This window comes from Salmo salar, chromosome 14 (genome assembly GCF_965601325.2).
Source record: "Salmo salar chromosome 14, fSalSal1, whole genome shotgun sequence".
NCBI classification, from domain to species: domain Eukaryota; kingdom Metazoa; phylum Chordata; class Actinopteri; order Salmoniformes; family Salmonidae; genus Salmo; species Salmo salar.
In genome coordinates this window covers 61423605-61448696 of record NC_138304.1, presented here as the reverse complement: position 1 = coordinate 61448696, position 25092 = coordinate 61423605, and positions in this window count along the sequence as shown.

Here is a 25092-nt window from a genome sequence, read left to right as displayed (position 1 = left end):
ACACACTGGACTATACCCACACACTGGACTCTATTCAAACACTGGACTCTACTCACACACTGGACTCTACCCACACACTGGACTCTATTCACACACTGGACTTTACCCACACACTGGACTATACCCACACACTGGACTCTACCCACACACTGGACTCTACCCACACAATGGGCTCTACTCACACAATGGACTCACCCACACACTGGACTCTATTCACACACTGGACTCTACCCACACACTGGACTCTACACACACACACTGGACTCTACCAACACACTGGACTCTACCCACACACACTGGACTCTACCCACACACTGGACTCTACCAACACACTGGACTCTACCCACACACACTGGACTCTACCCACACACTGGACTCTACCCACACACTGGACTCTATTCACACACTCGACTCTACCCACACACTGGACTCTACCCACACACTGGACTCTACTCACACAATGGACTCTACCCACACACTGGACTCTATTCACACACTGGACTCTACCCACACACTGGACTCTATCCACACACTGGACTCTACCCACACACTGGACTCTACTCCACACAAAGGACTCTACCCACACACTGGACTCTACCCACACACTGGACTCTACTCCACACACTGGACTCTACCCCCACACTGGACTCTACTCACACACTGGACTCTACCCACACACTGGACTCTACCAACACACTGGACTCTACACACACTGGACTCTACCCACACACACTGGACTCTACCCACACACTGGACTCTACCCACACACTGGACTCTATTCACACACTCGACTCTACCCACACACTGGACTATACCCACACACTTAACTCTACTCACACACTGGACTCTACCCACACACTGGACTATACCCACACACTTAACTCTACTCACACAATGGACTCTACCCACACACTGGACTCTATTCACACACTGGACTCTACCCACACACTGGACTCTATCCACACACTGGACTCTACCCACACACTGGACTCTATCCACACACTGGACTCTACCCACACTGGACTCTACCCACACACTGGACTATACCCACACTGGACTCTACCCACACACTGGACTCTACACACACACACTGGACTCTACCCACACACTGGACTCTACACACACTGCACTCTACCCACACACACTGGACTCTACCCACACACTCTGGACTCTACCCACACACTGGACTCTACCCACACACTGGACTCTATTCACACACTGGACTATACCACACACTGGACTATACCCACACACTGGACTATACCCACACACTGGACTCTATTCAAACACTGGACTCTACTCACACACTGGACTCTACCCACACACTGGACTCTATTCACACACTGGACTTTACCCACACACTGGACTATACCCACACACTGGACTCTACCCACACACTGGACTCTACCCACACAATGGACTCTACTCACACAATGGACTCACCCACACACTGGACTCTATTCACACACTGGACTCTACCCACACACTGGACTCTACACACACACACTGGACTCTACCAACACACTGGACTCTACCCACACACACTGGACTCTACCCACACACTGGACTCTACCCACACACTGGACTCTATTCACACACTGGACTATACCACACACTGGACTATCCCCACACACTGGACTCTACTCACACACTGGACTCTACCCACACACTGGACTCTATTCACACACTGGACTCTACCCACACACTGGACTATACCCACACACTGGACTATACCCACACACTGGACTCTATTCAAACACTGGACTCTACTCACACACTGGACTCTACCCACACACTGGACTCTATTCACACACTGGACTTTACCCACACACTGGACTATACCCACACACTGGACTCTACCCACACACTGGACTCTACCCACACAATGGACTCTACTCACACAATGGACTCACCCACACACTGGACTCTATTCACACACTGGACTCTACCCACACACTGGACTCTACACACACACTGGACTCTACCAACACACTGGACTCTACCCACACACACTGGACTCTACCCACACACTGGACTCTACCAACACACTGGACTCTACCCACACACACTGGACTCTACCCACACACTGGACTCTACCCACACACTGGACTCTATTCACACACTCGACTCTACCCACACACTGGACTCTACCCACACACTGGACTCTACTCACACAATGGACTCTACCCACACACTGGACTCTATTCACACACTGGACTCTACCCACACACTGGACTCTATCCACACACTGGACTCTACCCACACACTGGACTCTACTCCACACAAAGGACTCTACCCACACACTGGACTCTACCCACACACTGGACTCTACTCCACACACTGGACTCTACCCACACACTGGACTCTACCCACACACTGGACTATACACTCACACTGGACTCTACCCACACACTGGACTCTACACACACACTGGACTATACACTCACACTGGACTCTACCCACACACTGGACTCTATTCACACACTGGACTCTACCCACACACTGGACTCTATCCACACACTGGACTCTACCCACACACTGGACTCTACTCCACACAAAGGACTCTACCCACACACTGGACTCTACCCACACACTGGACTCTACTCCACACACTGGACTCTACCCACACACTGGACTCTACCCACACACTGGACTATACACTCACACTGGACTCTACCCACACACTGGACTCTACACACACACTGGACTATACACTCACACTGGACTCTACCCACACACTGGACTCTACCCACACTGGACTCTACCCACACACTGGACTCTACCCATGCTGAACTCTACCCACACACTGGACTCTTCCCACACACTGGACTCTACCCATGCTGGACTCTACCCACACACTGGACTCTACCCACACACTGGACTATACCCACACACTGGACTCTATTCAAACACTGGACTCTACTCACACACTGGACTCTACCCACACACTGGACTCTATTCACACACTGGACTGTACCCACACACTGGACTCTACCCACACACTGGACTCTATCCACACACTGGACTCTACCCACACTGGACTCTACCCACACACTGGACTATACCCACACTGGACTCTACCCACACACTGGACTCTACACACACACACTGGACTCTACCCACACACTGGACTCTACCCACACACTGGACTCTATTCACACACTGGACTATACCACACACTGGACTATACCCACACACTGGACTCTACTCACACACTGGACTCTACCCACATACTGGACTCAATTCACACACTGGACTCTACCCACACACTGGACTATACCCACACACTGGACTATACCCACACACTGGACTCTATTCACACACTGGACTTTACCCACACACTGGACTATACCCACACACTGGACTCTACCGACACACTGGACTCTACTCCACACACTGGACTCTACCCACACACTGGACTCTACCCACACACTGGACTCTACTCCACACAAAGGACTCTACCCACACACTGGACTCTACACACACACTGGACTATACACACACACTGGACTCTACCCACACACTGGACTCTATTCACACACTGGACTATACCACACACTGGACTATACCCACACACTGGACTCTACTCACACACTGGACTCTACCCACATACTGGACTCAATTCACACACTGGACTCTACCCACACACTGGACTATACCCACACACTGGACTATACCCACACACTGGACTCTATTCACACACTGGACTTTACCCACACACTGGACTATACCCACACACTGGACTCTACCGACACACTGGACTCTACTCCACACACTGGACTCTACCCACACACTGGACTCTACCCACACACTGGACTCTACTCCACACAAAGGACTCTACCCACACACTGGACTCTACACACACACTGGACTATACACACACCCTGGACTCTACCCACACACTGGACTCTACCCACACTGGACTCTACCCACACACTGGACTCTACCCATGCTGAACTCTACCCACACACTGGACTCTTCCCACACACTCGACTCTACCCATGCTGGACTCTACCTACACTCTGGACTCTACCCACACACTGGACTATACCCACACACTGGACTCTATTCAAACACTGGACTCTACTCACACACTGGACTCTACCCACACACTGGACTCTATTCACACACTGGACTGTACCCACACACTGGACTCTACCCACACACTGGACTCTACCCACACACTGGACTCTCTTCACACACTGGACTATACCCACACACTGGACTCTACCCACACACTGGACTCTACTCACACACTGGACTCTACCCACACACTGGACTCTATCCACACACTGGACTCTACCCACACTGGACTCTACCAACACACTGGACTATACCCACACTGGACTCTACCCACACACTGGACTCTACACAAACACACTGGACTCTACCCACACACTGGACTCTACACACACTCGACTCTACCCACACACACTGGACTCTACCCACACACACTGGAATCTACCCACACACTGGACTCTACCCACACACTGGACTCTACTCACACACTGGACTCTACCACACACTGGACTACACCCACACACTGGACTCTACTCACACACTGGACTCTACCCACACACTGGACTCTACTCACACACTGGACTCTACCCACACACTGGACTCTACCCACACAGTGGACTCTACCCACACACTGGACTCTATTCACACACTGGACTATACCACACACTGGACTACACCCACACACTGGACTCTACTCACACACTGGACTCTACCCACACACTGGACTCTACTCCCACACTGGACTCTACCCACACACTGGACTCTACCCACACACTGGACTCTATCCACACACTGGACTCTACCCACACTGGACTCTACCCACACACTGGACTCTACCCACACTGGACTCTACCCACACACTGGACTCTACCCTTGCTGAACTCTACCCACACACTGGACTCTTCCCACACACTGGACTCTACCCATGCTGGACTCTACCCACACACTGGACTCTACCCACACACTGGACTATACCCACACACTGGACTCTATTCAAACACTGGACTCTACTCACACACTGGACTCTACACACACACTGGACTCTATTCACACACTGGACTGTACCCACACACTGGACTCTACCCACACACTGGACTCTACCCACACCCTGGACTCTACACACACACACTGGACTCTACCAACACACTGGACTCTACCCACACACACTGGACTCTACCCACACACTGGACTCTACCCACACACTGGACTCTATTCACACACTCGACTCTACCCACACACTGGACTATACCCACACACTGGACTATACCCACACACTGGACTCTACCCACACACTGGACTCTACACACACACTGGACTCTATTCACACAATGGACTCTACCCACACACTGGACTCTATTCACACACTGGACTCTACCCACACACTGGACTCTATCCACACACTGGACTCTACCCACACACTGGACTCTACCCACACACTGGACTCTATTCACACACTGGACTATACCACACACTGGACTATACCCACACACTGGACTCTACTCACACACTGGACTCTACCCACACACTGGACTCTATTCACACACTGGACTCTACCCACACACTGGACTATACCCACACACTGGACTATACCCACACACTGGACTCTATTCAAACACTGGACTCTACTCACACACTGGACTCTACCCACACACTGGACTCTATTCACACACTGGACTATACCACACACTGGACTATACCCACACACTGGACTCTACTCACACACTGGACTCTACCCACACACTGGACTCTATTCACACACTGGACTCTACCCACAGACTGGACTATACCCACACACTGGACTATACCCACACACTGGACTCTATTCAAACACTGGACTCTACTCACACACTGGACTCTACCCACACACTGGACGCTATTCACACACTGGACTTTACCCACACACTGGACTATACCCACACACTGGACTCTACCCACACACTGGACTCTACCCACACAATGGACTCTACTCACACAATGGACTCACCCACACACTGGACTCTATTCACACACTGGACTCTACCCACACACTGGACTCTACACACACACACTGGACTCTACCAACACACTGGACTCTACCCACACACACTGGACTCTACCCACACACTGGACTCTACCCACACACTGGACTCTATTCACACACTCGACTCTACCCACACACTGGACTATACCCACACACTGGACTATACCCACACACTGAACTCTACCCACACACTGGACTCTACCCACACACTGGACTCTACTCACACAATGGACTCTACCCACACACTGGACTCTATTCACACACTGGACTCTACCCACACACTGGACTCTATCCACACACTGGACTCTACCCACACACTGGACTCTACTCCACACAAAGGACTCTACCCACACACTGGACTCTACCCACACACTGGACTCTACTCCACACACTGGACTCTACCCACACACTGGACTCTACCCACACACTGGACTCTACCCACACTGGACTCTACCCACACACTGGACTCTACCCTTGCTGAACTCTACCCACACACTGGACTCTTCCCACACACTGGACTCTACCCATGCTGGACTCTACCCACACACTGGACTCTACCCACACACTGGACTATACCCACACACTGGACTCTATTCAAACACTGGACTCTACTCACACACTGGACTCTACCCACACACTGGACTCTATTCACACACTGGACTGTACCCACACACTGGACTCTACCCACACACTGGACTCTACCCACACACTGGACTCTATTCACACACTCGACTCTACCCACACACTGGACTATACCCACACACTTAACTCTACTCACACACTGGACTCTACCCACACACTGGACTATACCCACACACTTAACTCTACTCACACAATGGACTCTACCCACACACTGGACTCTATTCACACACTGGACTCTACCCACACACTGGACTCTATCCACACACTGGACTCTACCCACACACTGGACTCTATCCACACACTGGACTCTACCCACACTGGACTCTACCCACACACTGGACTATACCCACACTGGACTCTACCCACACACTGGACTCTACACACACACACTGGACTCTACCCACACACTGGACTCTACACACACTGCACTCTACCCACACACACTGGACTCTACCCACACACTCTGGACTCTACCCACACACTGGACTCTACCCACACACTGGACTCTATTCACACACTGGACTATACCACACACTGGACTATACCCACACACTGGACTATACCCACACACTGGACTCTATTCAAACACTGGACTCTACTCACACACTGGACTCTACCCACACACTGGACTCTATTCACACACTGGACTTTACCCACACACTGGACTATACCCACACACTGGACTCTACCCACACACTGGACTCTACCCACACAATGGACTCTACTCACACAATGGACTCACCCACACACTGGACTCTATTCACACACTGGACTCTACCCACACACTGGACTCTACACACACACACTGGACTCTACCAACACACTGGACTCTACCCACACACACTGGACTCTACCCACACACTGGACTCTACCCACACACTGGACTCTATTCACACACTGGACTATACCACACACTGGACTATCCCCACACACTGGACTCTACTCACACACTGGACTCTACCCACACACTGGACTCTATTCACACACTGGACTCTACCCACACACTGGACTATACCCACACACTGGACTATACCCACACACTGGACTCTATTCAAACACTGGACTCTACTCACACACTGGACTCTACCCACACACTGGACTCTATTCACACACTGGACTTTACCCACACACTGGACTATACCCACACACTGGACTCTACCCACACACTGGACTCTACCCACACAATGGACTCTACTCACACAATGGACTCACCCACACACTGGACTCTATTCACACACTGGACTCTACCCACACACTGGACTCTACACACACACTGGACTCTACCAACACACTGGACTCTACCCACACACACTGGACTCTACCCACACACTGGACTCTACCAACACACTGGACTCTACCCACACACACTGGACTCTACCCACACACTGGACTCTACCCACACACTGGACTCTATTCACACACTCGACTCTACCCACACACTGGACTCTACCCACACACTGGACTCTACTCACACAATGGACTCTACCCACACACTGGACTCTATTCACACACTGGACTCTACCCACACACTGGACTCTATCCACACACTGGACTCTACCCACACACTGGACTCTACTCCACACAAAGGACTCTACCCACACACTGGACTCTACCCACACACTGGACTCTACTCCACACACTGGACTCTACCCACACACTGGACTCTACCCACACACTGGACTATACACTCACACTGGACTCTACTCCACACACTGGACTCTACCCACACACTGGACTCTACCCACACACTGGACTCTACTCCACACAAAGGACTCTACCCACACACTGGACTCTACACACACACTGGACTATACACACACCCTGGACTCTACCCACACACTGGACTCTACCCACACTGGACTCTACCCACACACTGGACTCTACCCATGCTGAACTCTACCCACACACTGGACTCTTCCCACACACTCGACTCTACCCATGCTGGACTCTACCTACACTCTGGACTCTACCCACACACTGGACTATACCCACACACTGGACTCTATTCAAACACTGGACTCTACTCACACACTGGACTCTACCCACACACTGGACTCTATTCACACACTGGACTGTACCCACACACTGGACTCTACCCACACACTGGACTCTACCCACACACTGGACTCTCTTCACACACTGGACTATACCCACACACTGGACTCTACCCACACACTGGACTCTACTCACACACTGGACTCTACCCACACACTGGACTCTATCCACACACTGGACTCTACCCACACTGGACTCTACCAACACACTGGACTATACCCACACTGGACTCTACCCACACACTGGACTCTACACAAACACACTGGACTCTACCCACACACTGGACTCTACACACACTCGACTCTACCCACACACACTGGACTCTACCCACACACACTGGAATCTACCCACACACTGGACTCTACCCACACACTGGACTCTACTCACACACTGGACTCTACCACACACTGGACTACACCCACACACTGGACTCTACTCACACACTGGACTCTACCCACACACTGGACTCTACTCACACACTGGACTCTACCCACACACTGGACTCTACCCACACAGTGGACTCTACCCACACACTGGACTCTATTCACACACTGGACTATACCACACACTGGACTACACCCACACACTGGACTCTACTCACACACTGGACTCTACCCACACACTGGACTCTACTCCCACACTGGACTCTACCCACACACTGGACTCTACCCACACACTGGACTCTATCCACACACTGGACTCTACCCACACTGGACTCTACCCACACACTGGACTCTACCCACACTGGACTCTACCCACACACTGGACTCTACCCTTGCTGAACTCTACCCACACACTGGACTCTTCCCACACACTGGACTCTACCCATGCTGGACTCTACCCACACACTGGACTCTACCCACACACTGGACTATACCCACACACTGGACTCTATTCAAACACTGGACTCTACTCACACACTGGACTCTACCCACACACTGGACTCTATTCACACACTGGACTGTACCCACACACTGGACTCTACCCACACACTGGACTCTACCCACACCCTGGACTCTACACACACACACTGGACTCTACCAACACACTGGACTCTACCCACACACACTGGACTCTACCCACACACTGGACTCTACCCACACACTGGACTCTATTCACACACTCGACTCTACCCACACACTGGACTATACCCACACACTGGACTATACCCACACACTGGACTCTACCCACACACTGGACTCTACACACACACTGGACTCTATTCACACAATGGACTCTACCCACACACTGGACTCTATTCACACACTGGACTCTACCCACACACTGGACTCTATCCACACACTGGACTCTACCCACACACTGGACTCTACCCACACACTGGACTCTATTCACACACTGGACTATACCACACACTGGACTATACCCACACACTGGACTCTACTCACACACTGGACTCTACCCACACACTGGACTCTATTCACACACTGGACTCTACCCACACACTGGACTATACCCACACACTGGACTATACCCACACACTGGACTCTATTCAAACACTGGACTCTACTCACACACTGGACTCTACCCACACACTGGACTCTATTCACACACTGGACTATACCACACACTGGACTATACCCACACACTGGACTCTACTCACACACTGGACTCTACCCACACACTGGACTCTATTCACACACTGGACTCTACCCACAGACTGGACTATACCCACACACTGGACTATACCCACACACTGGACTCTATTCAAACACTGGACTCTACTCACACACTGGACTCTACCCACACACTGGACGCTATTCACACACTGGACTTTACCCACACACTGGACTATACCCACACACTGGACTCTACCCACACACTGGACTCTACCCACACAATGGACTCTACTCACACAATGGACTCACCCACACACTGGACTCTATTCACACACTGGACTCTACCCACACACTGGACTCTACACACACACACTGGACTCTACCAACACACTGGACTCTACCCACACACACTGGACTCTACCCACACACTGGACTCTACCCACACACTGGACTCTATTCACACACTCGACTCTACCCACACACTGGACTATACCCACACACTGGACTATACCCACACACTGAACTCTACCCACACACTGGACTCTACCCACACACTGGACTCTACTCACACAATGGACTCTACCCACACACTGGACTCTATTCACACACTGGACTCTACCCACACACTGGACTCTATCCACACACTGGACTCTACCCACACACTGGACTCTACTCCACACAAAGGACTCTACCCACACACTGGACTCTACCCACACACTGGACTCTACTCCACACACTGGACTCTACCCACACACTGGACTCTACCCACACACTGGAATCTACCCACACTGGACTCTACCCACACACTGGACTCTACCCTTGCTGAACTCTACCCACACACTGGACTCTTCCCACACACTGGACTCTACCCATGCTGGACTCTACCCACACACTGGACTCTACCCACACACTGGACTATACCCACACACTGGACTCTATTCAAACACTGGACTCTACTCACACACTGGACTCTACCCACACACTGGACTCTATTCACACACTGGACTGTACCCACACACTGGACTCTACCCACACACTGGACTCTACCCACACACTGGACTCTATTCACACACTCGACTCTACCCACACACTGGACTATACCCACACACTTAACTCTACTCACACACTGGACTCTACCCACACACTGGACTATACCCACACACTTAACTCTACTCACACAATGGACTCTACCCACACACTGGACTCTATTCACACACTGGACTCTACCCACACACTGGACTCTATCCACACACTGGACTCTACCCACACACTGGACTCTATCCACACACTGGACTCTACCCACACTGGACTCTACCCACACACTGGACTATACCCACACTGGACTCTACCCACACACTGGACTCTACACACACACACTGGACTCTACCCACACACTGGACTCTACACACACTGCACTCTACCCACACACACTGGACTCTACCCACACACTCTGGACTCTACCCACACACTGGACTCTACCCACACACTGGACTCTATTCACACACTGGACTATACCACACACTGGACTATACCCACACACTGGACTATACCCACACACTGGACTCTATTCAAACACTGGACTCTACTCACACACTGGACTCTACCCACACACTGGACTCTATTCACACACTGGACTTTACCCACACACTGGACTATACCCACACACTGGACTCTACCCACACACTGGACTCTACCCACACAATGGACTCTACTCACACAATGGACTCACCCACACACTGGACTCTATTCACACACTGGACTCTACCCACACACTGGACTCTACACACACACACTGGACTCTACCAACACACTGGACTCTACCCACACACACTGGACTCTACCCACACACTGGACTCTACCCACACACTGGACTCTATTCACACACTGGACTATACCACACACTGGACTATCCCCACACACTGGACTCTACTCACACACTGGACTCTACCCACACACTGGACTCTATTCACACACTGGACTCTACCCACACACTGGACTATACCCACACACTGGACTATACCCACACACTGGACTCTATTCAAACACTGGACTCTACTCACACACTGGACTCTACCCACACACTGGACTCTATTCACACACTGGACTTTACCCACACACTGGACTATACCCACACACTGGACTCTACCCACACACTGGACTCTACCCACACAATGGACTCTACTCACACAATGGACTCACCCACACACTGGACTCTATTCACACACTGGACTCTACCCACACACTGGACTCTACACACACACTGGACTCTACCAACACACTGGACTCTACCCACACACACTGGACTCTACCCACACACTGGACTCTACCAACACACTGGACTCTACCCACACACACTGGACTCTACCCACACACTGGACTCTACCCACACACTGGACTCTATTCACACACTCGACTCTACCCACACACTGGACTCTACCCACACACTGGACTCTACTCACACAATGGACTCTACCCACACACTGGACTCTATTCACACACTGGACTCTACCCACACACTGGACTCTATCCACACACTGGACTCTACCCACACACTGGACTCTACTCCACACAAAGGACTCTACCCACACACTGGACTCTACCCACACACTGGACTCTACTCCACACACTGGACTCTACCCACACACTGGACTCTACCCACACACTGGACTATACACTCACACTGGACTCTACCCACACACTGGACTCTACACACACACTGGACTATACACTCACACTGGACTCTACCCACACACTGGACTCTATTCACACACTGGACTCTACCCACACACTGGACTCTATCCACACACTGGACTCTACCCACACACTGGACTCTACTCCACACAAAGGACTCTACCCACACACTGGACTCTACCCACACACTGGACTCTACTCCACACACTGGACTCTACCCACACACTGGACTCTACCCACACACTGGACTATACACTCACACTGGACTCTACCCACACACTGGACTCTACACACACACTGGACTATACACTCACACTGGACTCTACCCACACACTGGACTCTACCCACACTGGACTCTACCCACACACTGGACTCTACCCATGCTGAACTCTACCCACACACTGGACTCTTCCCACACACTGGACTCTACCCATGCTGGACTCTACCCACACACTGGACTCTACCCACACACTGGACTATACCCACACACTGGACTCTATTCAAACACTGGACTCTACTCACACACTGGACTCTACCCACACACTGGACTCTATTCACACACTGGACTGTACCCACACACTGGACTCTACCCACACACTGGACTCTATCCACACACTGGACTCTACCCACACTGGACTCTACCCACACACTGGACTATACCCACACTGGACTCTACCCACACACTGGACTCTACACACACACACTGGACTCTACCCACACACTGGACTCTACCCACACACTGGACTCTATTCACACACTGGACTATACCACACACTGGACTATACCCACACACTGGACTCTACTCACACACTGGACTCTACCCACATACTGGACTCAATTCACACACTGGACTCTACCCACACACTGGACTATACCCACACACTGGACTATACCCACACACTGGACTCTATTCACACACTGGACTTTACCCACACACTGGACTATACCCACACACTGGACTCTACCGACACACTGGACTCTACTCCACACACTGGACTCTACCCACACACTGGACTCTACCCACACACTGGACTCTACTCCACACAAAGGACTCTACCCACACACTGGACTCTACACACACACTGGACTATACACACACACTGGACTCTACCCACACACTGGACTCTATTCACACACTGGACTATACCACACACTGGACTATACCCACACACTGGACTCTACTCACACACTGGACTCTACCCACATACTGGACTCAATTCACACACTGGACTCTACCCACACACTGGACTATACCCACACACTGGACTATACCCACACACTGGACTCTATTCACACACTGGACTTTACCCACACACTGGACTATACCCACACACTGGACTCTACCGACACACTGGACTCTACTCCACACACTGGACTCTACCCACACACTGGACTCTACCCACACACTGGACTCTACTCCACACAAAGGACTCTACCCACACACTGGACTCTACACACACACTGGACTATACACACACCCTGGACTCTACCCACACACTGGACTCTACCCACACTGGACTCTACCCACACACTGGACTCTACCCATGCTGAACTCTACCCACACACTGGACTCTTCCCACACACTCGACTCTACCCATGCTGGACTCTACCTACACTCTGGACTCTACCCACACACTGGACTATACCCACACACTGGACTCTATTCAAACACTGGACTCTACTCACACACTGGACTCTACCCACACACTGGACTCTATTCACACACTGGACTGTACCCACACACTGGACTCTACCCACACACTGGACTCTACCCACACACTGGACTCTCTTCACACACTGGACTATACCCACACACTGGACTCTACCCACACACTGGACTCTACTCACACACTGGACTCTACCCACACACTGGACTCTATCCACACACTGGACTCTACCCACACTGGACTCTACCAACACACTGGACTATACCCACACTGGACTCTACCCACACACTGGACTCTACACAAACACACTGGACTCTACCCACACACTGGACTCTACACACACTCGACTCTACCCACACACACTGGACTCTACCCACACACACTGGAATCTACCCACACACTGGACTCTACCCACACACTGGACTCTACTCACACACTGGACTCTACCACACACTGGACTACACCCACACACTGGACTCTACTCACACACTGGACTCTACCCACACACTGGACTCTACTCACACACTGGACTCTACCCACACACTGGACTCTACCCACACAGTGGACTCTACCCACACACTGGACTCTATTCACACACTGGACTATACCACACACTGGACTACACCCACACACTGGACTCTACTCACACACTGGACTCTACCCACACACTGGACTCTACTCCCACACTGGACTCTACCCACACACTGGACTCTACCCACACACTGGACTCTATCCACACACTGGACTCTACCCACACTGGACTCTACCCACACACTGGACTCTACCCACACTGGACTCTACCCACACACTGGACTCTACCCTTGCTGAACTCTACCCACACACTGGACTCTTCCCACACACTGGACTCTACCCATGCTGGACTCTACCCACACACTGGACTCTACCCACACACTGGACTATACCCACACACTGGACTCTATTCAAACACTGGACTCTACTCACACACTGGACTCTACCCACACACTGGACTCTATTCACACACTGGACTCTACCCACACACTGGACTCTATCCACACACTGGACTCTACCCACACACTGGACTCTACCCACACACTGGACTCTATTCACACACTGGACTATACCACACACTGGACTATACCCACACACTGGACTCTACTCACACACTGGACTCTACCCACACACTGGACTCTATTCACACACTGGACTCTACCCACACACTGGACTATACCCACACACTGGACTATACCCACACACTGGACTCTATTCAAACACTGGACTCTACTCACACACTGGACTCTACCCACACACTGGACTCTATTCACACACTGGACTATACCACACACTGGACTATACCCACACACTGGACTCTACTCACACACTGGACTCTACCCACACACTGGACTCTATTCACACACTGGACTCTACCCACAGACTGGACTATACCCACACACTGGACTATACCCACACACTGGACTCTATTCAAACACTGGACTCTACTCACACACTGGACTCTACCCACACACTGGACGCTATTCACACACTGGACTTTACCCACACACTGGACTATACCCACACACTGGACTCTACCCACACACTGGACTCTACCCACACAATGGACTCTACTCACACAATGGACTCACCCACACACTGGACTCTATTCACACACTGGACTCTACCCACACACTGGACTCTACACACACACACTGGACTCTACCAACACACTGGACTCTACCCACACACACTGGACTCTACCCACACACTGGACTCTACCCACACACTGGACTCTATTCACACACTCGACTCTACCCACACACTGGACTATACCCACACACTGGACTATACCCACACACTGAACTCTACCCACACACTGGACTCTACCCACACACTGGACTCTACTCACACAATGGACTCTACCCACACACTGGACTCTATTCACACACTGGACTCTACCCACACACTGGACTCTATCCACACACTGGACTCTACCCACACACTGGACTCTACTCCACACAAAGGACTCTACCCACACACTGGACTCTACCCACACACTGGACTCTACTCCACACACTGGACTCTACCCACACACTGGACTCTACCCACACACTGGACTCTACCCACACTGGACTCTACCCACACACTGGACTCTATTCACACACTGGACTGTACCCACACACTGGACTCTACCCACACACTGGACTCTACCCACACACTGGACTCTACACACACACACTGGACTCTACCAACACACTGGACTCTACCCACACACACTGGACTCTACCCACACACTGGACTCTACCCACACACTGGACTCTATTCACACACTCGACTCTACCCACACACTGGACTATACCCACACACTGGACTATACCCACACACTGGACTCTACCCACACACTGGACTCTACACACACACTGGACTCTATTCACACAATGGACTCTACCCACACACTGGACTCTATTCACACACTGGACTCTACCCACACACTGGACTCTATCCACACACTGGACTCTACCCACACACTGGACTCTACCCACACACTGGACTCTATTCACACACTGGACTATACCACACACTGGACTATACCCACACACTGGACTCTACTCACACACTGGACTCTACCCACACACTGGACTCTATTCACACACTGGACTCTACCCACACACTGGACTATAACCACACACTGGACTATACCCACACACTGGACTCTATTCAAACACTGGACTCTACTCACACACTGGACTCTACCCACACACTGGACTCTATTCACACACTGGACTATACCACACACTGGACTATACCCACACACTGGACTCTACTCACACACTGGACTCTACCCACACACTGGACTCTATTCACACACTGGACTCTACCCACACACTGGACTATACCCACACACTGGACTATACCCACACACTGGACTCTATTCAAACACTGGACTCTACTCACACACTGGACTCTACCCACACACTGGACTCTATTCACACACTGGACTTTACCCACACACTGGACTATACCCACACACTGGACTCTACCCACACACTGGACTCTACCCACACAATGGACTCTACTCACACAATGGACTCACCCACACACTGGACTCTATTCACACACTGGACTCTACCCACACACTGGACTCTACACACACACACTGGACTCTACCAACACACTGGACTCTACCCACACACACTGGACTATACCCACACACTGGACTATACCCACACACTGAACTCTACCCACACACTGGACTCTACCCACACACTGGACTCTACTCACACAATGGACTCTACCCACACACTGGACTCTATTCACACACTGGACTCTACCCACACACTGGACTCTATCCACACACTGGACTCTACCCACACACTGGACTCTACTCCACACAAAGGACTCTACCCACACACTGGACTCTACCCACACACTGGACTCTACTCCACACACTGGACTCTACCCACACACTGGACTCTACCCACACACTGGACTCTACCCACACTGGACTCTACCCACACACTGGACTCTACCCTTGCTGAACTCTACCCACACACTGGACTCTTCCCACACACTGGACTCTACCCATGCTGGACTCTACCCACACACTGGACTCTACCCACACACTGGACTATACCCACACACTGGACTCTACTCACACACTGGACTCTACCCACACACTGGACTCTATTCACACACTGGACTCTACCCACACACTGGACTATACCCACACACTGGACTATACCCACACACTGGACTCTATTCAAACACTGGACTCTACTCACACACTGGACTCTACCCACACACTGGACTCTATTCACACACTGGACTTTACCCACACACTGGACTATACCCACACACTGGACTCTACCCACACACTGGACTCTACCCACACAATGGACTCTACTCACACAATGGACTCACCCACACACTGGACTCTATTCACACACTGGACTCTACCCACACACTGGACTCTACACACACACACTGGACTCTACCAACACACTGGACTCTACCCACACACACTGGACTCTACCCACACACTGGACTCTACCCACACACTGGACTCTATTCACACACTCGACTCTACCCACACACTGGACTATACCCACACACTGGACTATACCCACACACTGAACTCTACCCACACACTGGACTCTACCCACACACTGGACTCTACTCACACAATGGACTCTACCCACACACTGGACTCTATTCACACACTGGACTCTACCCACACACTGGACTCTATCCACACACTGGACTCTACCCACACACTGGACTCTACTCCACACAAAGGACTCTACCCACACACTGGACTCTACCCACACACTGGACTCTACTCCACACACTGGACTCTACCCACACACTGGACTCTACCCACACACTGGACTCTACCCACACTGGACTCTACCCACACACTGGACTCTACCCTTGCTGAACTCTACCCACACACTGGACTCTTCCCACACACTGGACTCTACCCATGCTGGACTCTACCCACACACTGGACTCTACCCACACACTGGACTATACCCACACACTGGACTCTATTCAAACACTGGACTCTACTCACACACTGGACTCTACCCACACACTGGACTCTATTCACACACTGGACTGTACCCACACACTGGACTCTACCCACACACTGGACTCTACCCACACACTGGACTCTACACACACACACAGGACTCTACCAACACACTGGACTCTACCCACACACACTGGACTCTACCCACACACTGGACTCTACCCACACACTGGACTCTATTCACACACTCGACTCTACCCACACACTGGACTATACCCACACACTGGACTATACCCACACACTGGACTCTACCCACACACTGGACTCTACACACACACTGGACTCTATTCACACAATGGACTCTACCCACACACTGGACTCTACCCACACACTGGACTCTACCCACACACTGGACTCTATCCACACACTGGACTCTACCCACACACTGGACTCTACTCCACACAAAGGACTCTACCCACACACTGGACTCTACCCACACACTGGACTCTACTCCACACACTGGACTCTACCCACACACTGGACTCTACCCACACACTGGACTCTACTCCACACAAAGGACTCTACCGACACACTGGACTCTACACACACACTGGACTATACACACACACTGGACTCTACCCACACACTGGACTCTACCCACACTGGACTGTACCCACACACTGGACTCTACCCTTGCTGAACTCTACCCACACACTGGAATCTTCCCACACACTGGACTCTACCCATGCTGGACTCTACCCACACACTTGACTCTACCCACACACTGGACTATACCCACACACTGGACTCTATTCAAACACTGGACTCTACCCACACACTGGACTCTACCCACACACTGGACTATACCCAACACACTGGACTCTATCCACACACTGGACTCTACCCACACACTGGACTCTATCCAACACACTGGACTCTATTCACACACTGGACTCTACCCACACACTGGACTCTATTCACACACTGGACTCTACTCACACACTGGACTCTACCTACACACTGGACTCTACCCACACACTGGACTCTATTCACACACTGGACTCTACCCACACACTGGACTATACCCACACACTGGACTCTACCCACACACTGGACTCTACCCACACACTGGATTCTATTCACACACTGGACTCTACCCACACACTGGACTATACCCACACACTGGACTCTACCCACACACTGGACTGTACTCACACAATGGACAATACCCACACACTGGACTCTATTCACACACTGGACTCTGCCCACACACTGGACTATACCCACACACTGGACTCTACCCACACACTGGACTCTACCCACACACTGGACTATACCCACACACTGGACTCTACCCAACACACTGGACTCTATTCACACACTGGACTCTACCCACACACTGGACTAAACCCACACACTGGACTCTACCCACGCTGGACTCTACACACACACTGGACTCTACCCACACACTGGACTCTATTCACACAATGGACTCTACCCACACACTGGACTATACCCACACACTGGACTATACCCACACACTGGACTCTATTCAAACACTGGATTCTACTCACACACTGGACTCTACCCACACACTGGACTATACCAACACACTGGACTCTACCCACACACTGGACTCTACCCACACACTGCACTCTACTCACACAATGGACTCTACCCACACACTGGACTCTACCCACACACTGGACTCTACCCACACACTGGACTCTACCCAACACACTGGACTCTATCCACACACTGGACTCTACCCACACACTGGACTCTACTCCACACAAAGGACTATCCCCACACACTGGACTCTACCCACACACTGGACTGTACTCACACAATGGACAATACCCACACACTGGACTCTTTTCACACACTGAAATCTGCCCACACACTGGACTATACCCACACACTGGACTCTACCCACACACTGGACTCTACCCACACACTGGACTATACCCACACACTGGACTATACCCACACACTGGACTCTACCCAACACACTGGACTCTACCCACACACTGGACTATACCCACACACTGGACTCTACCCACACACTGGACTCTACCCACACACTGGACTCTACCCAACACACTGGAATCTATCCATACACTGGACTCTACCCACACACTGGATTCTACCCACACACTGGACTCTACTCACACACTGGACTCTACCCACACACTGGACTCTACTCCACACACTGGACTCTACCCATACACTGGACTCTACCCACACACTGGACTCTACCCACACACTGGACTCTACCCAACACACTGGACTCTATCCACACACTGGACTCTACCCACACACTGGACTCTACCCAACACACTGGACTCGATTCACACACTGGACTCTACCCACACACTGGACTCTATTCACACACTGGACTCTACTCACACACTGGACTCTACCCACACACTGGACTCTACCCACACACTGGACTCTAGCCACACACTGGACTCTACCCACGCTGGACTCTACACACACACTGGACTCTACCCACACACTGGACTCTATTCACACAATGGACTCTACCCACACACTGGACTATACCCACACACTGGACTCTATTCAAACACTGGATTCTACTCACACACTGGACTCTACCCACACACTGGACTATACCAACACACTGGACTCTACCCACACACTGGACTCTACCCACACACTGCACTCTACTCACACAATGGACTCTACCCACACACTGGACTCTACCCACACACTGGACTCTACCCACACACTGGACTCTAACCAACACACTGGACTCTATCCACACACTGGACTCTACCCACACACTGGACTCTACTCCACACAAAGGACTATCCCCACACACTGGACTCTACCCACACACTGGACTGTACTCACACAATGGACAATACCCACACACTGGACTCTTTTCACACACTGAAATCTGCCCACACACTGGACTATACCCACACACTGGACTCTACCCACACACTGGACTCTACCCACACACTGGACTATACCCACACACTGGACTATACCCACACACTGGACTCTACCCAACACACTGGACTCTACCCACACACTGGACTATACCCACACACTGGACTCTACCCACACACTGGACTCTACCCACACACTGGACTCTACCCACACACTGGACTCTACTCACACAATGGACTCTACCCACACACTGGACTCTATTCACACTGGACTCTACCCACACACTGGACTCTACCCACACACTGGACTCTACCCACACACTGGACTCTATCCACACACTGGACTCTACCCACACACTGGACTCTAACCACACACTGGACTCTATTCAAACACTGGACTCTACTCACACACTGGACTCTACCCACACACTGGACTCTACCCACACACTGGACTCTACCCACACACTGGACTCTACCCAACACACTGGACTCTATCCACACACTGGACTCTACTCACACACTGGGCTCTACACACACACTGGACTCTACCTATAAACTGGACTCTACACACACTGGACTTTACCCACACACACTGGACTCTACCCACACACTGGACTCTACCCACACACTGGACTCTATTCACACACAGGACTCTACCCACACACTGGACTATACCCACACACTGGACTCTACCCACACACTGGACTGTACTCACACAATGGACAATACCCACACACTGGACTCTATTCACACACTGGACTCTGCCCACACACTGGACTATACCCACACACTGGACTCTACCTATAAACTGGACTCTACACACACTGGACTTTACCCACACACACTGGAATCTACCAACACACTGGACTCTACCCACACACTGGACTCTATTCACACACAGGACTCTACCCACACACTGGACTATACCCACACACTGGACTCTACCCACACACTGGACTGTACTCACACAATGGACAATACCCACACACTGGACTCTATTCACACACTGGACTCTGCCCACACACTGGACTATACCCACACACTGGACTCTATTCACACACTGGACTCTACCCACACACTGGACTATACCCACACACTGGACTCTACCCACACACTGGACTGTACTCACACAATGGACAATACCCACACACTGGACTCTATTCACACACTGGACTCTGCCCACACACTGGACTATACCCACACACTGGACTCTACCCACACACTGGACTCTACCCACACACTGGACTCTACCCAACACACTGGACTCTATCCATACACTGGACTCTACCCACACACTGGATTCTACCCACACACTGGACTCTACCCACACACTGGACTCTACTCACACACTGGACTCTACTCACACACTGGACTCTACTCACACACTGGACTCTACTCACACACTGGACTCTACCCACACACTGGACTCTACTCCACACACTGGACTCTACCCATACACTGGACTCTACCCACACACTGGACTCTACCCACACACTGGACTCTACCCAACACACTGGACTCTATCCACACACTGGACTCTACCCACACACTGGACTCTACCCAACACACTGGACTCGATTCACACACTGGACTCTACCCACACACTGGACTCTATTCACACACTGGACTCTACTCAAACACTGGACTCTACCCACACTGGACTCTACCCACACACTGAACTCTACACACACACTGGACTCTACTCACACACTGGACTCTACCCACACACTGGACTCTACCCACACACTGGACTCTAGCCACACACTGGACTCTACCCACGCTGGACTCTACACACACACTGGACTCTACCCACACACTGGACTCTATTCACACACTGGACTCTACCCACACACTGGACTATACCCACACACTGGACTATACCCACACACTGGACTCTATTCAAACACTGGATTCTACTCACACACTGGACTCTACCCACACACTGGACTATACCAACACACTGGACTCTACCCACACACTGGACTCTACCCACACACTGCACTCTACTCACACAATGGACTCTACCCACACACTGGACTCTACCCACACACTGGACTCTACCCACACACTGGACTCTACCCAACACACTGGACTCTACTCCACACAAAGGACTATACCCACACACTGGACTCTACCCACACACTGGACTGTACTCACACAATGGACAATACCCACACACTGGACTCTATTCACACACTGGACTCTGCCCACACACTGGACTATACCCACACACTGGACTCTACCCACACACTGGACTCTACCCACACACTGGACTATACCCACACACTCGACTCTACCCAACACACTGGACTCTATTCACACACTGGACTCTATCCACACACTGGACTATACCCACACACTGGACTCTACCCACACACTGGACTCTACCCACACACTGGACTCTACTCACACAATGGACTCTACCCACACACTGGACTCTATTCACACTGGACTCTACCCACACACTGGACTCTACCCACACACTGGACTCTACCCACACACTGGACTCTACCCAACACACTGGACTCTATCCACACACTGGACTCTACCCACACACTGGACTCTACTCCACACAAAGGACTCTACCCACACACTGGACTCTACCCACACACTGGACTCTACTCCACACACTGGACTCTACACACACACTTGACTCTACCCACACACTGGACTCTATTCAAACACTGGACTCTACTCAAACACTGGACTCTACCCACACACTGGACTCTATTCACACACTGGACTCTACCCACACACTGGACTATACCCACACACTGGACTCGATTCACACACTGGACTCTACCCACACACTGGACTCTATTCACACACTGGACTCTACTCACACACTGGACTCTACCCACACTGGACTCTACCCACACACTGAACTCTACACACACACTGGACTCTACTCACACACTGGACTCTATCCACACACTGGACTCTACCCACACACTGGACTCTACCCAACACACTGGACTCGATTCACACACTGGACTCT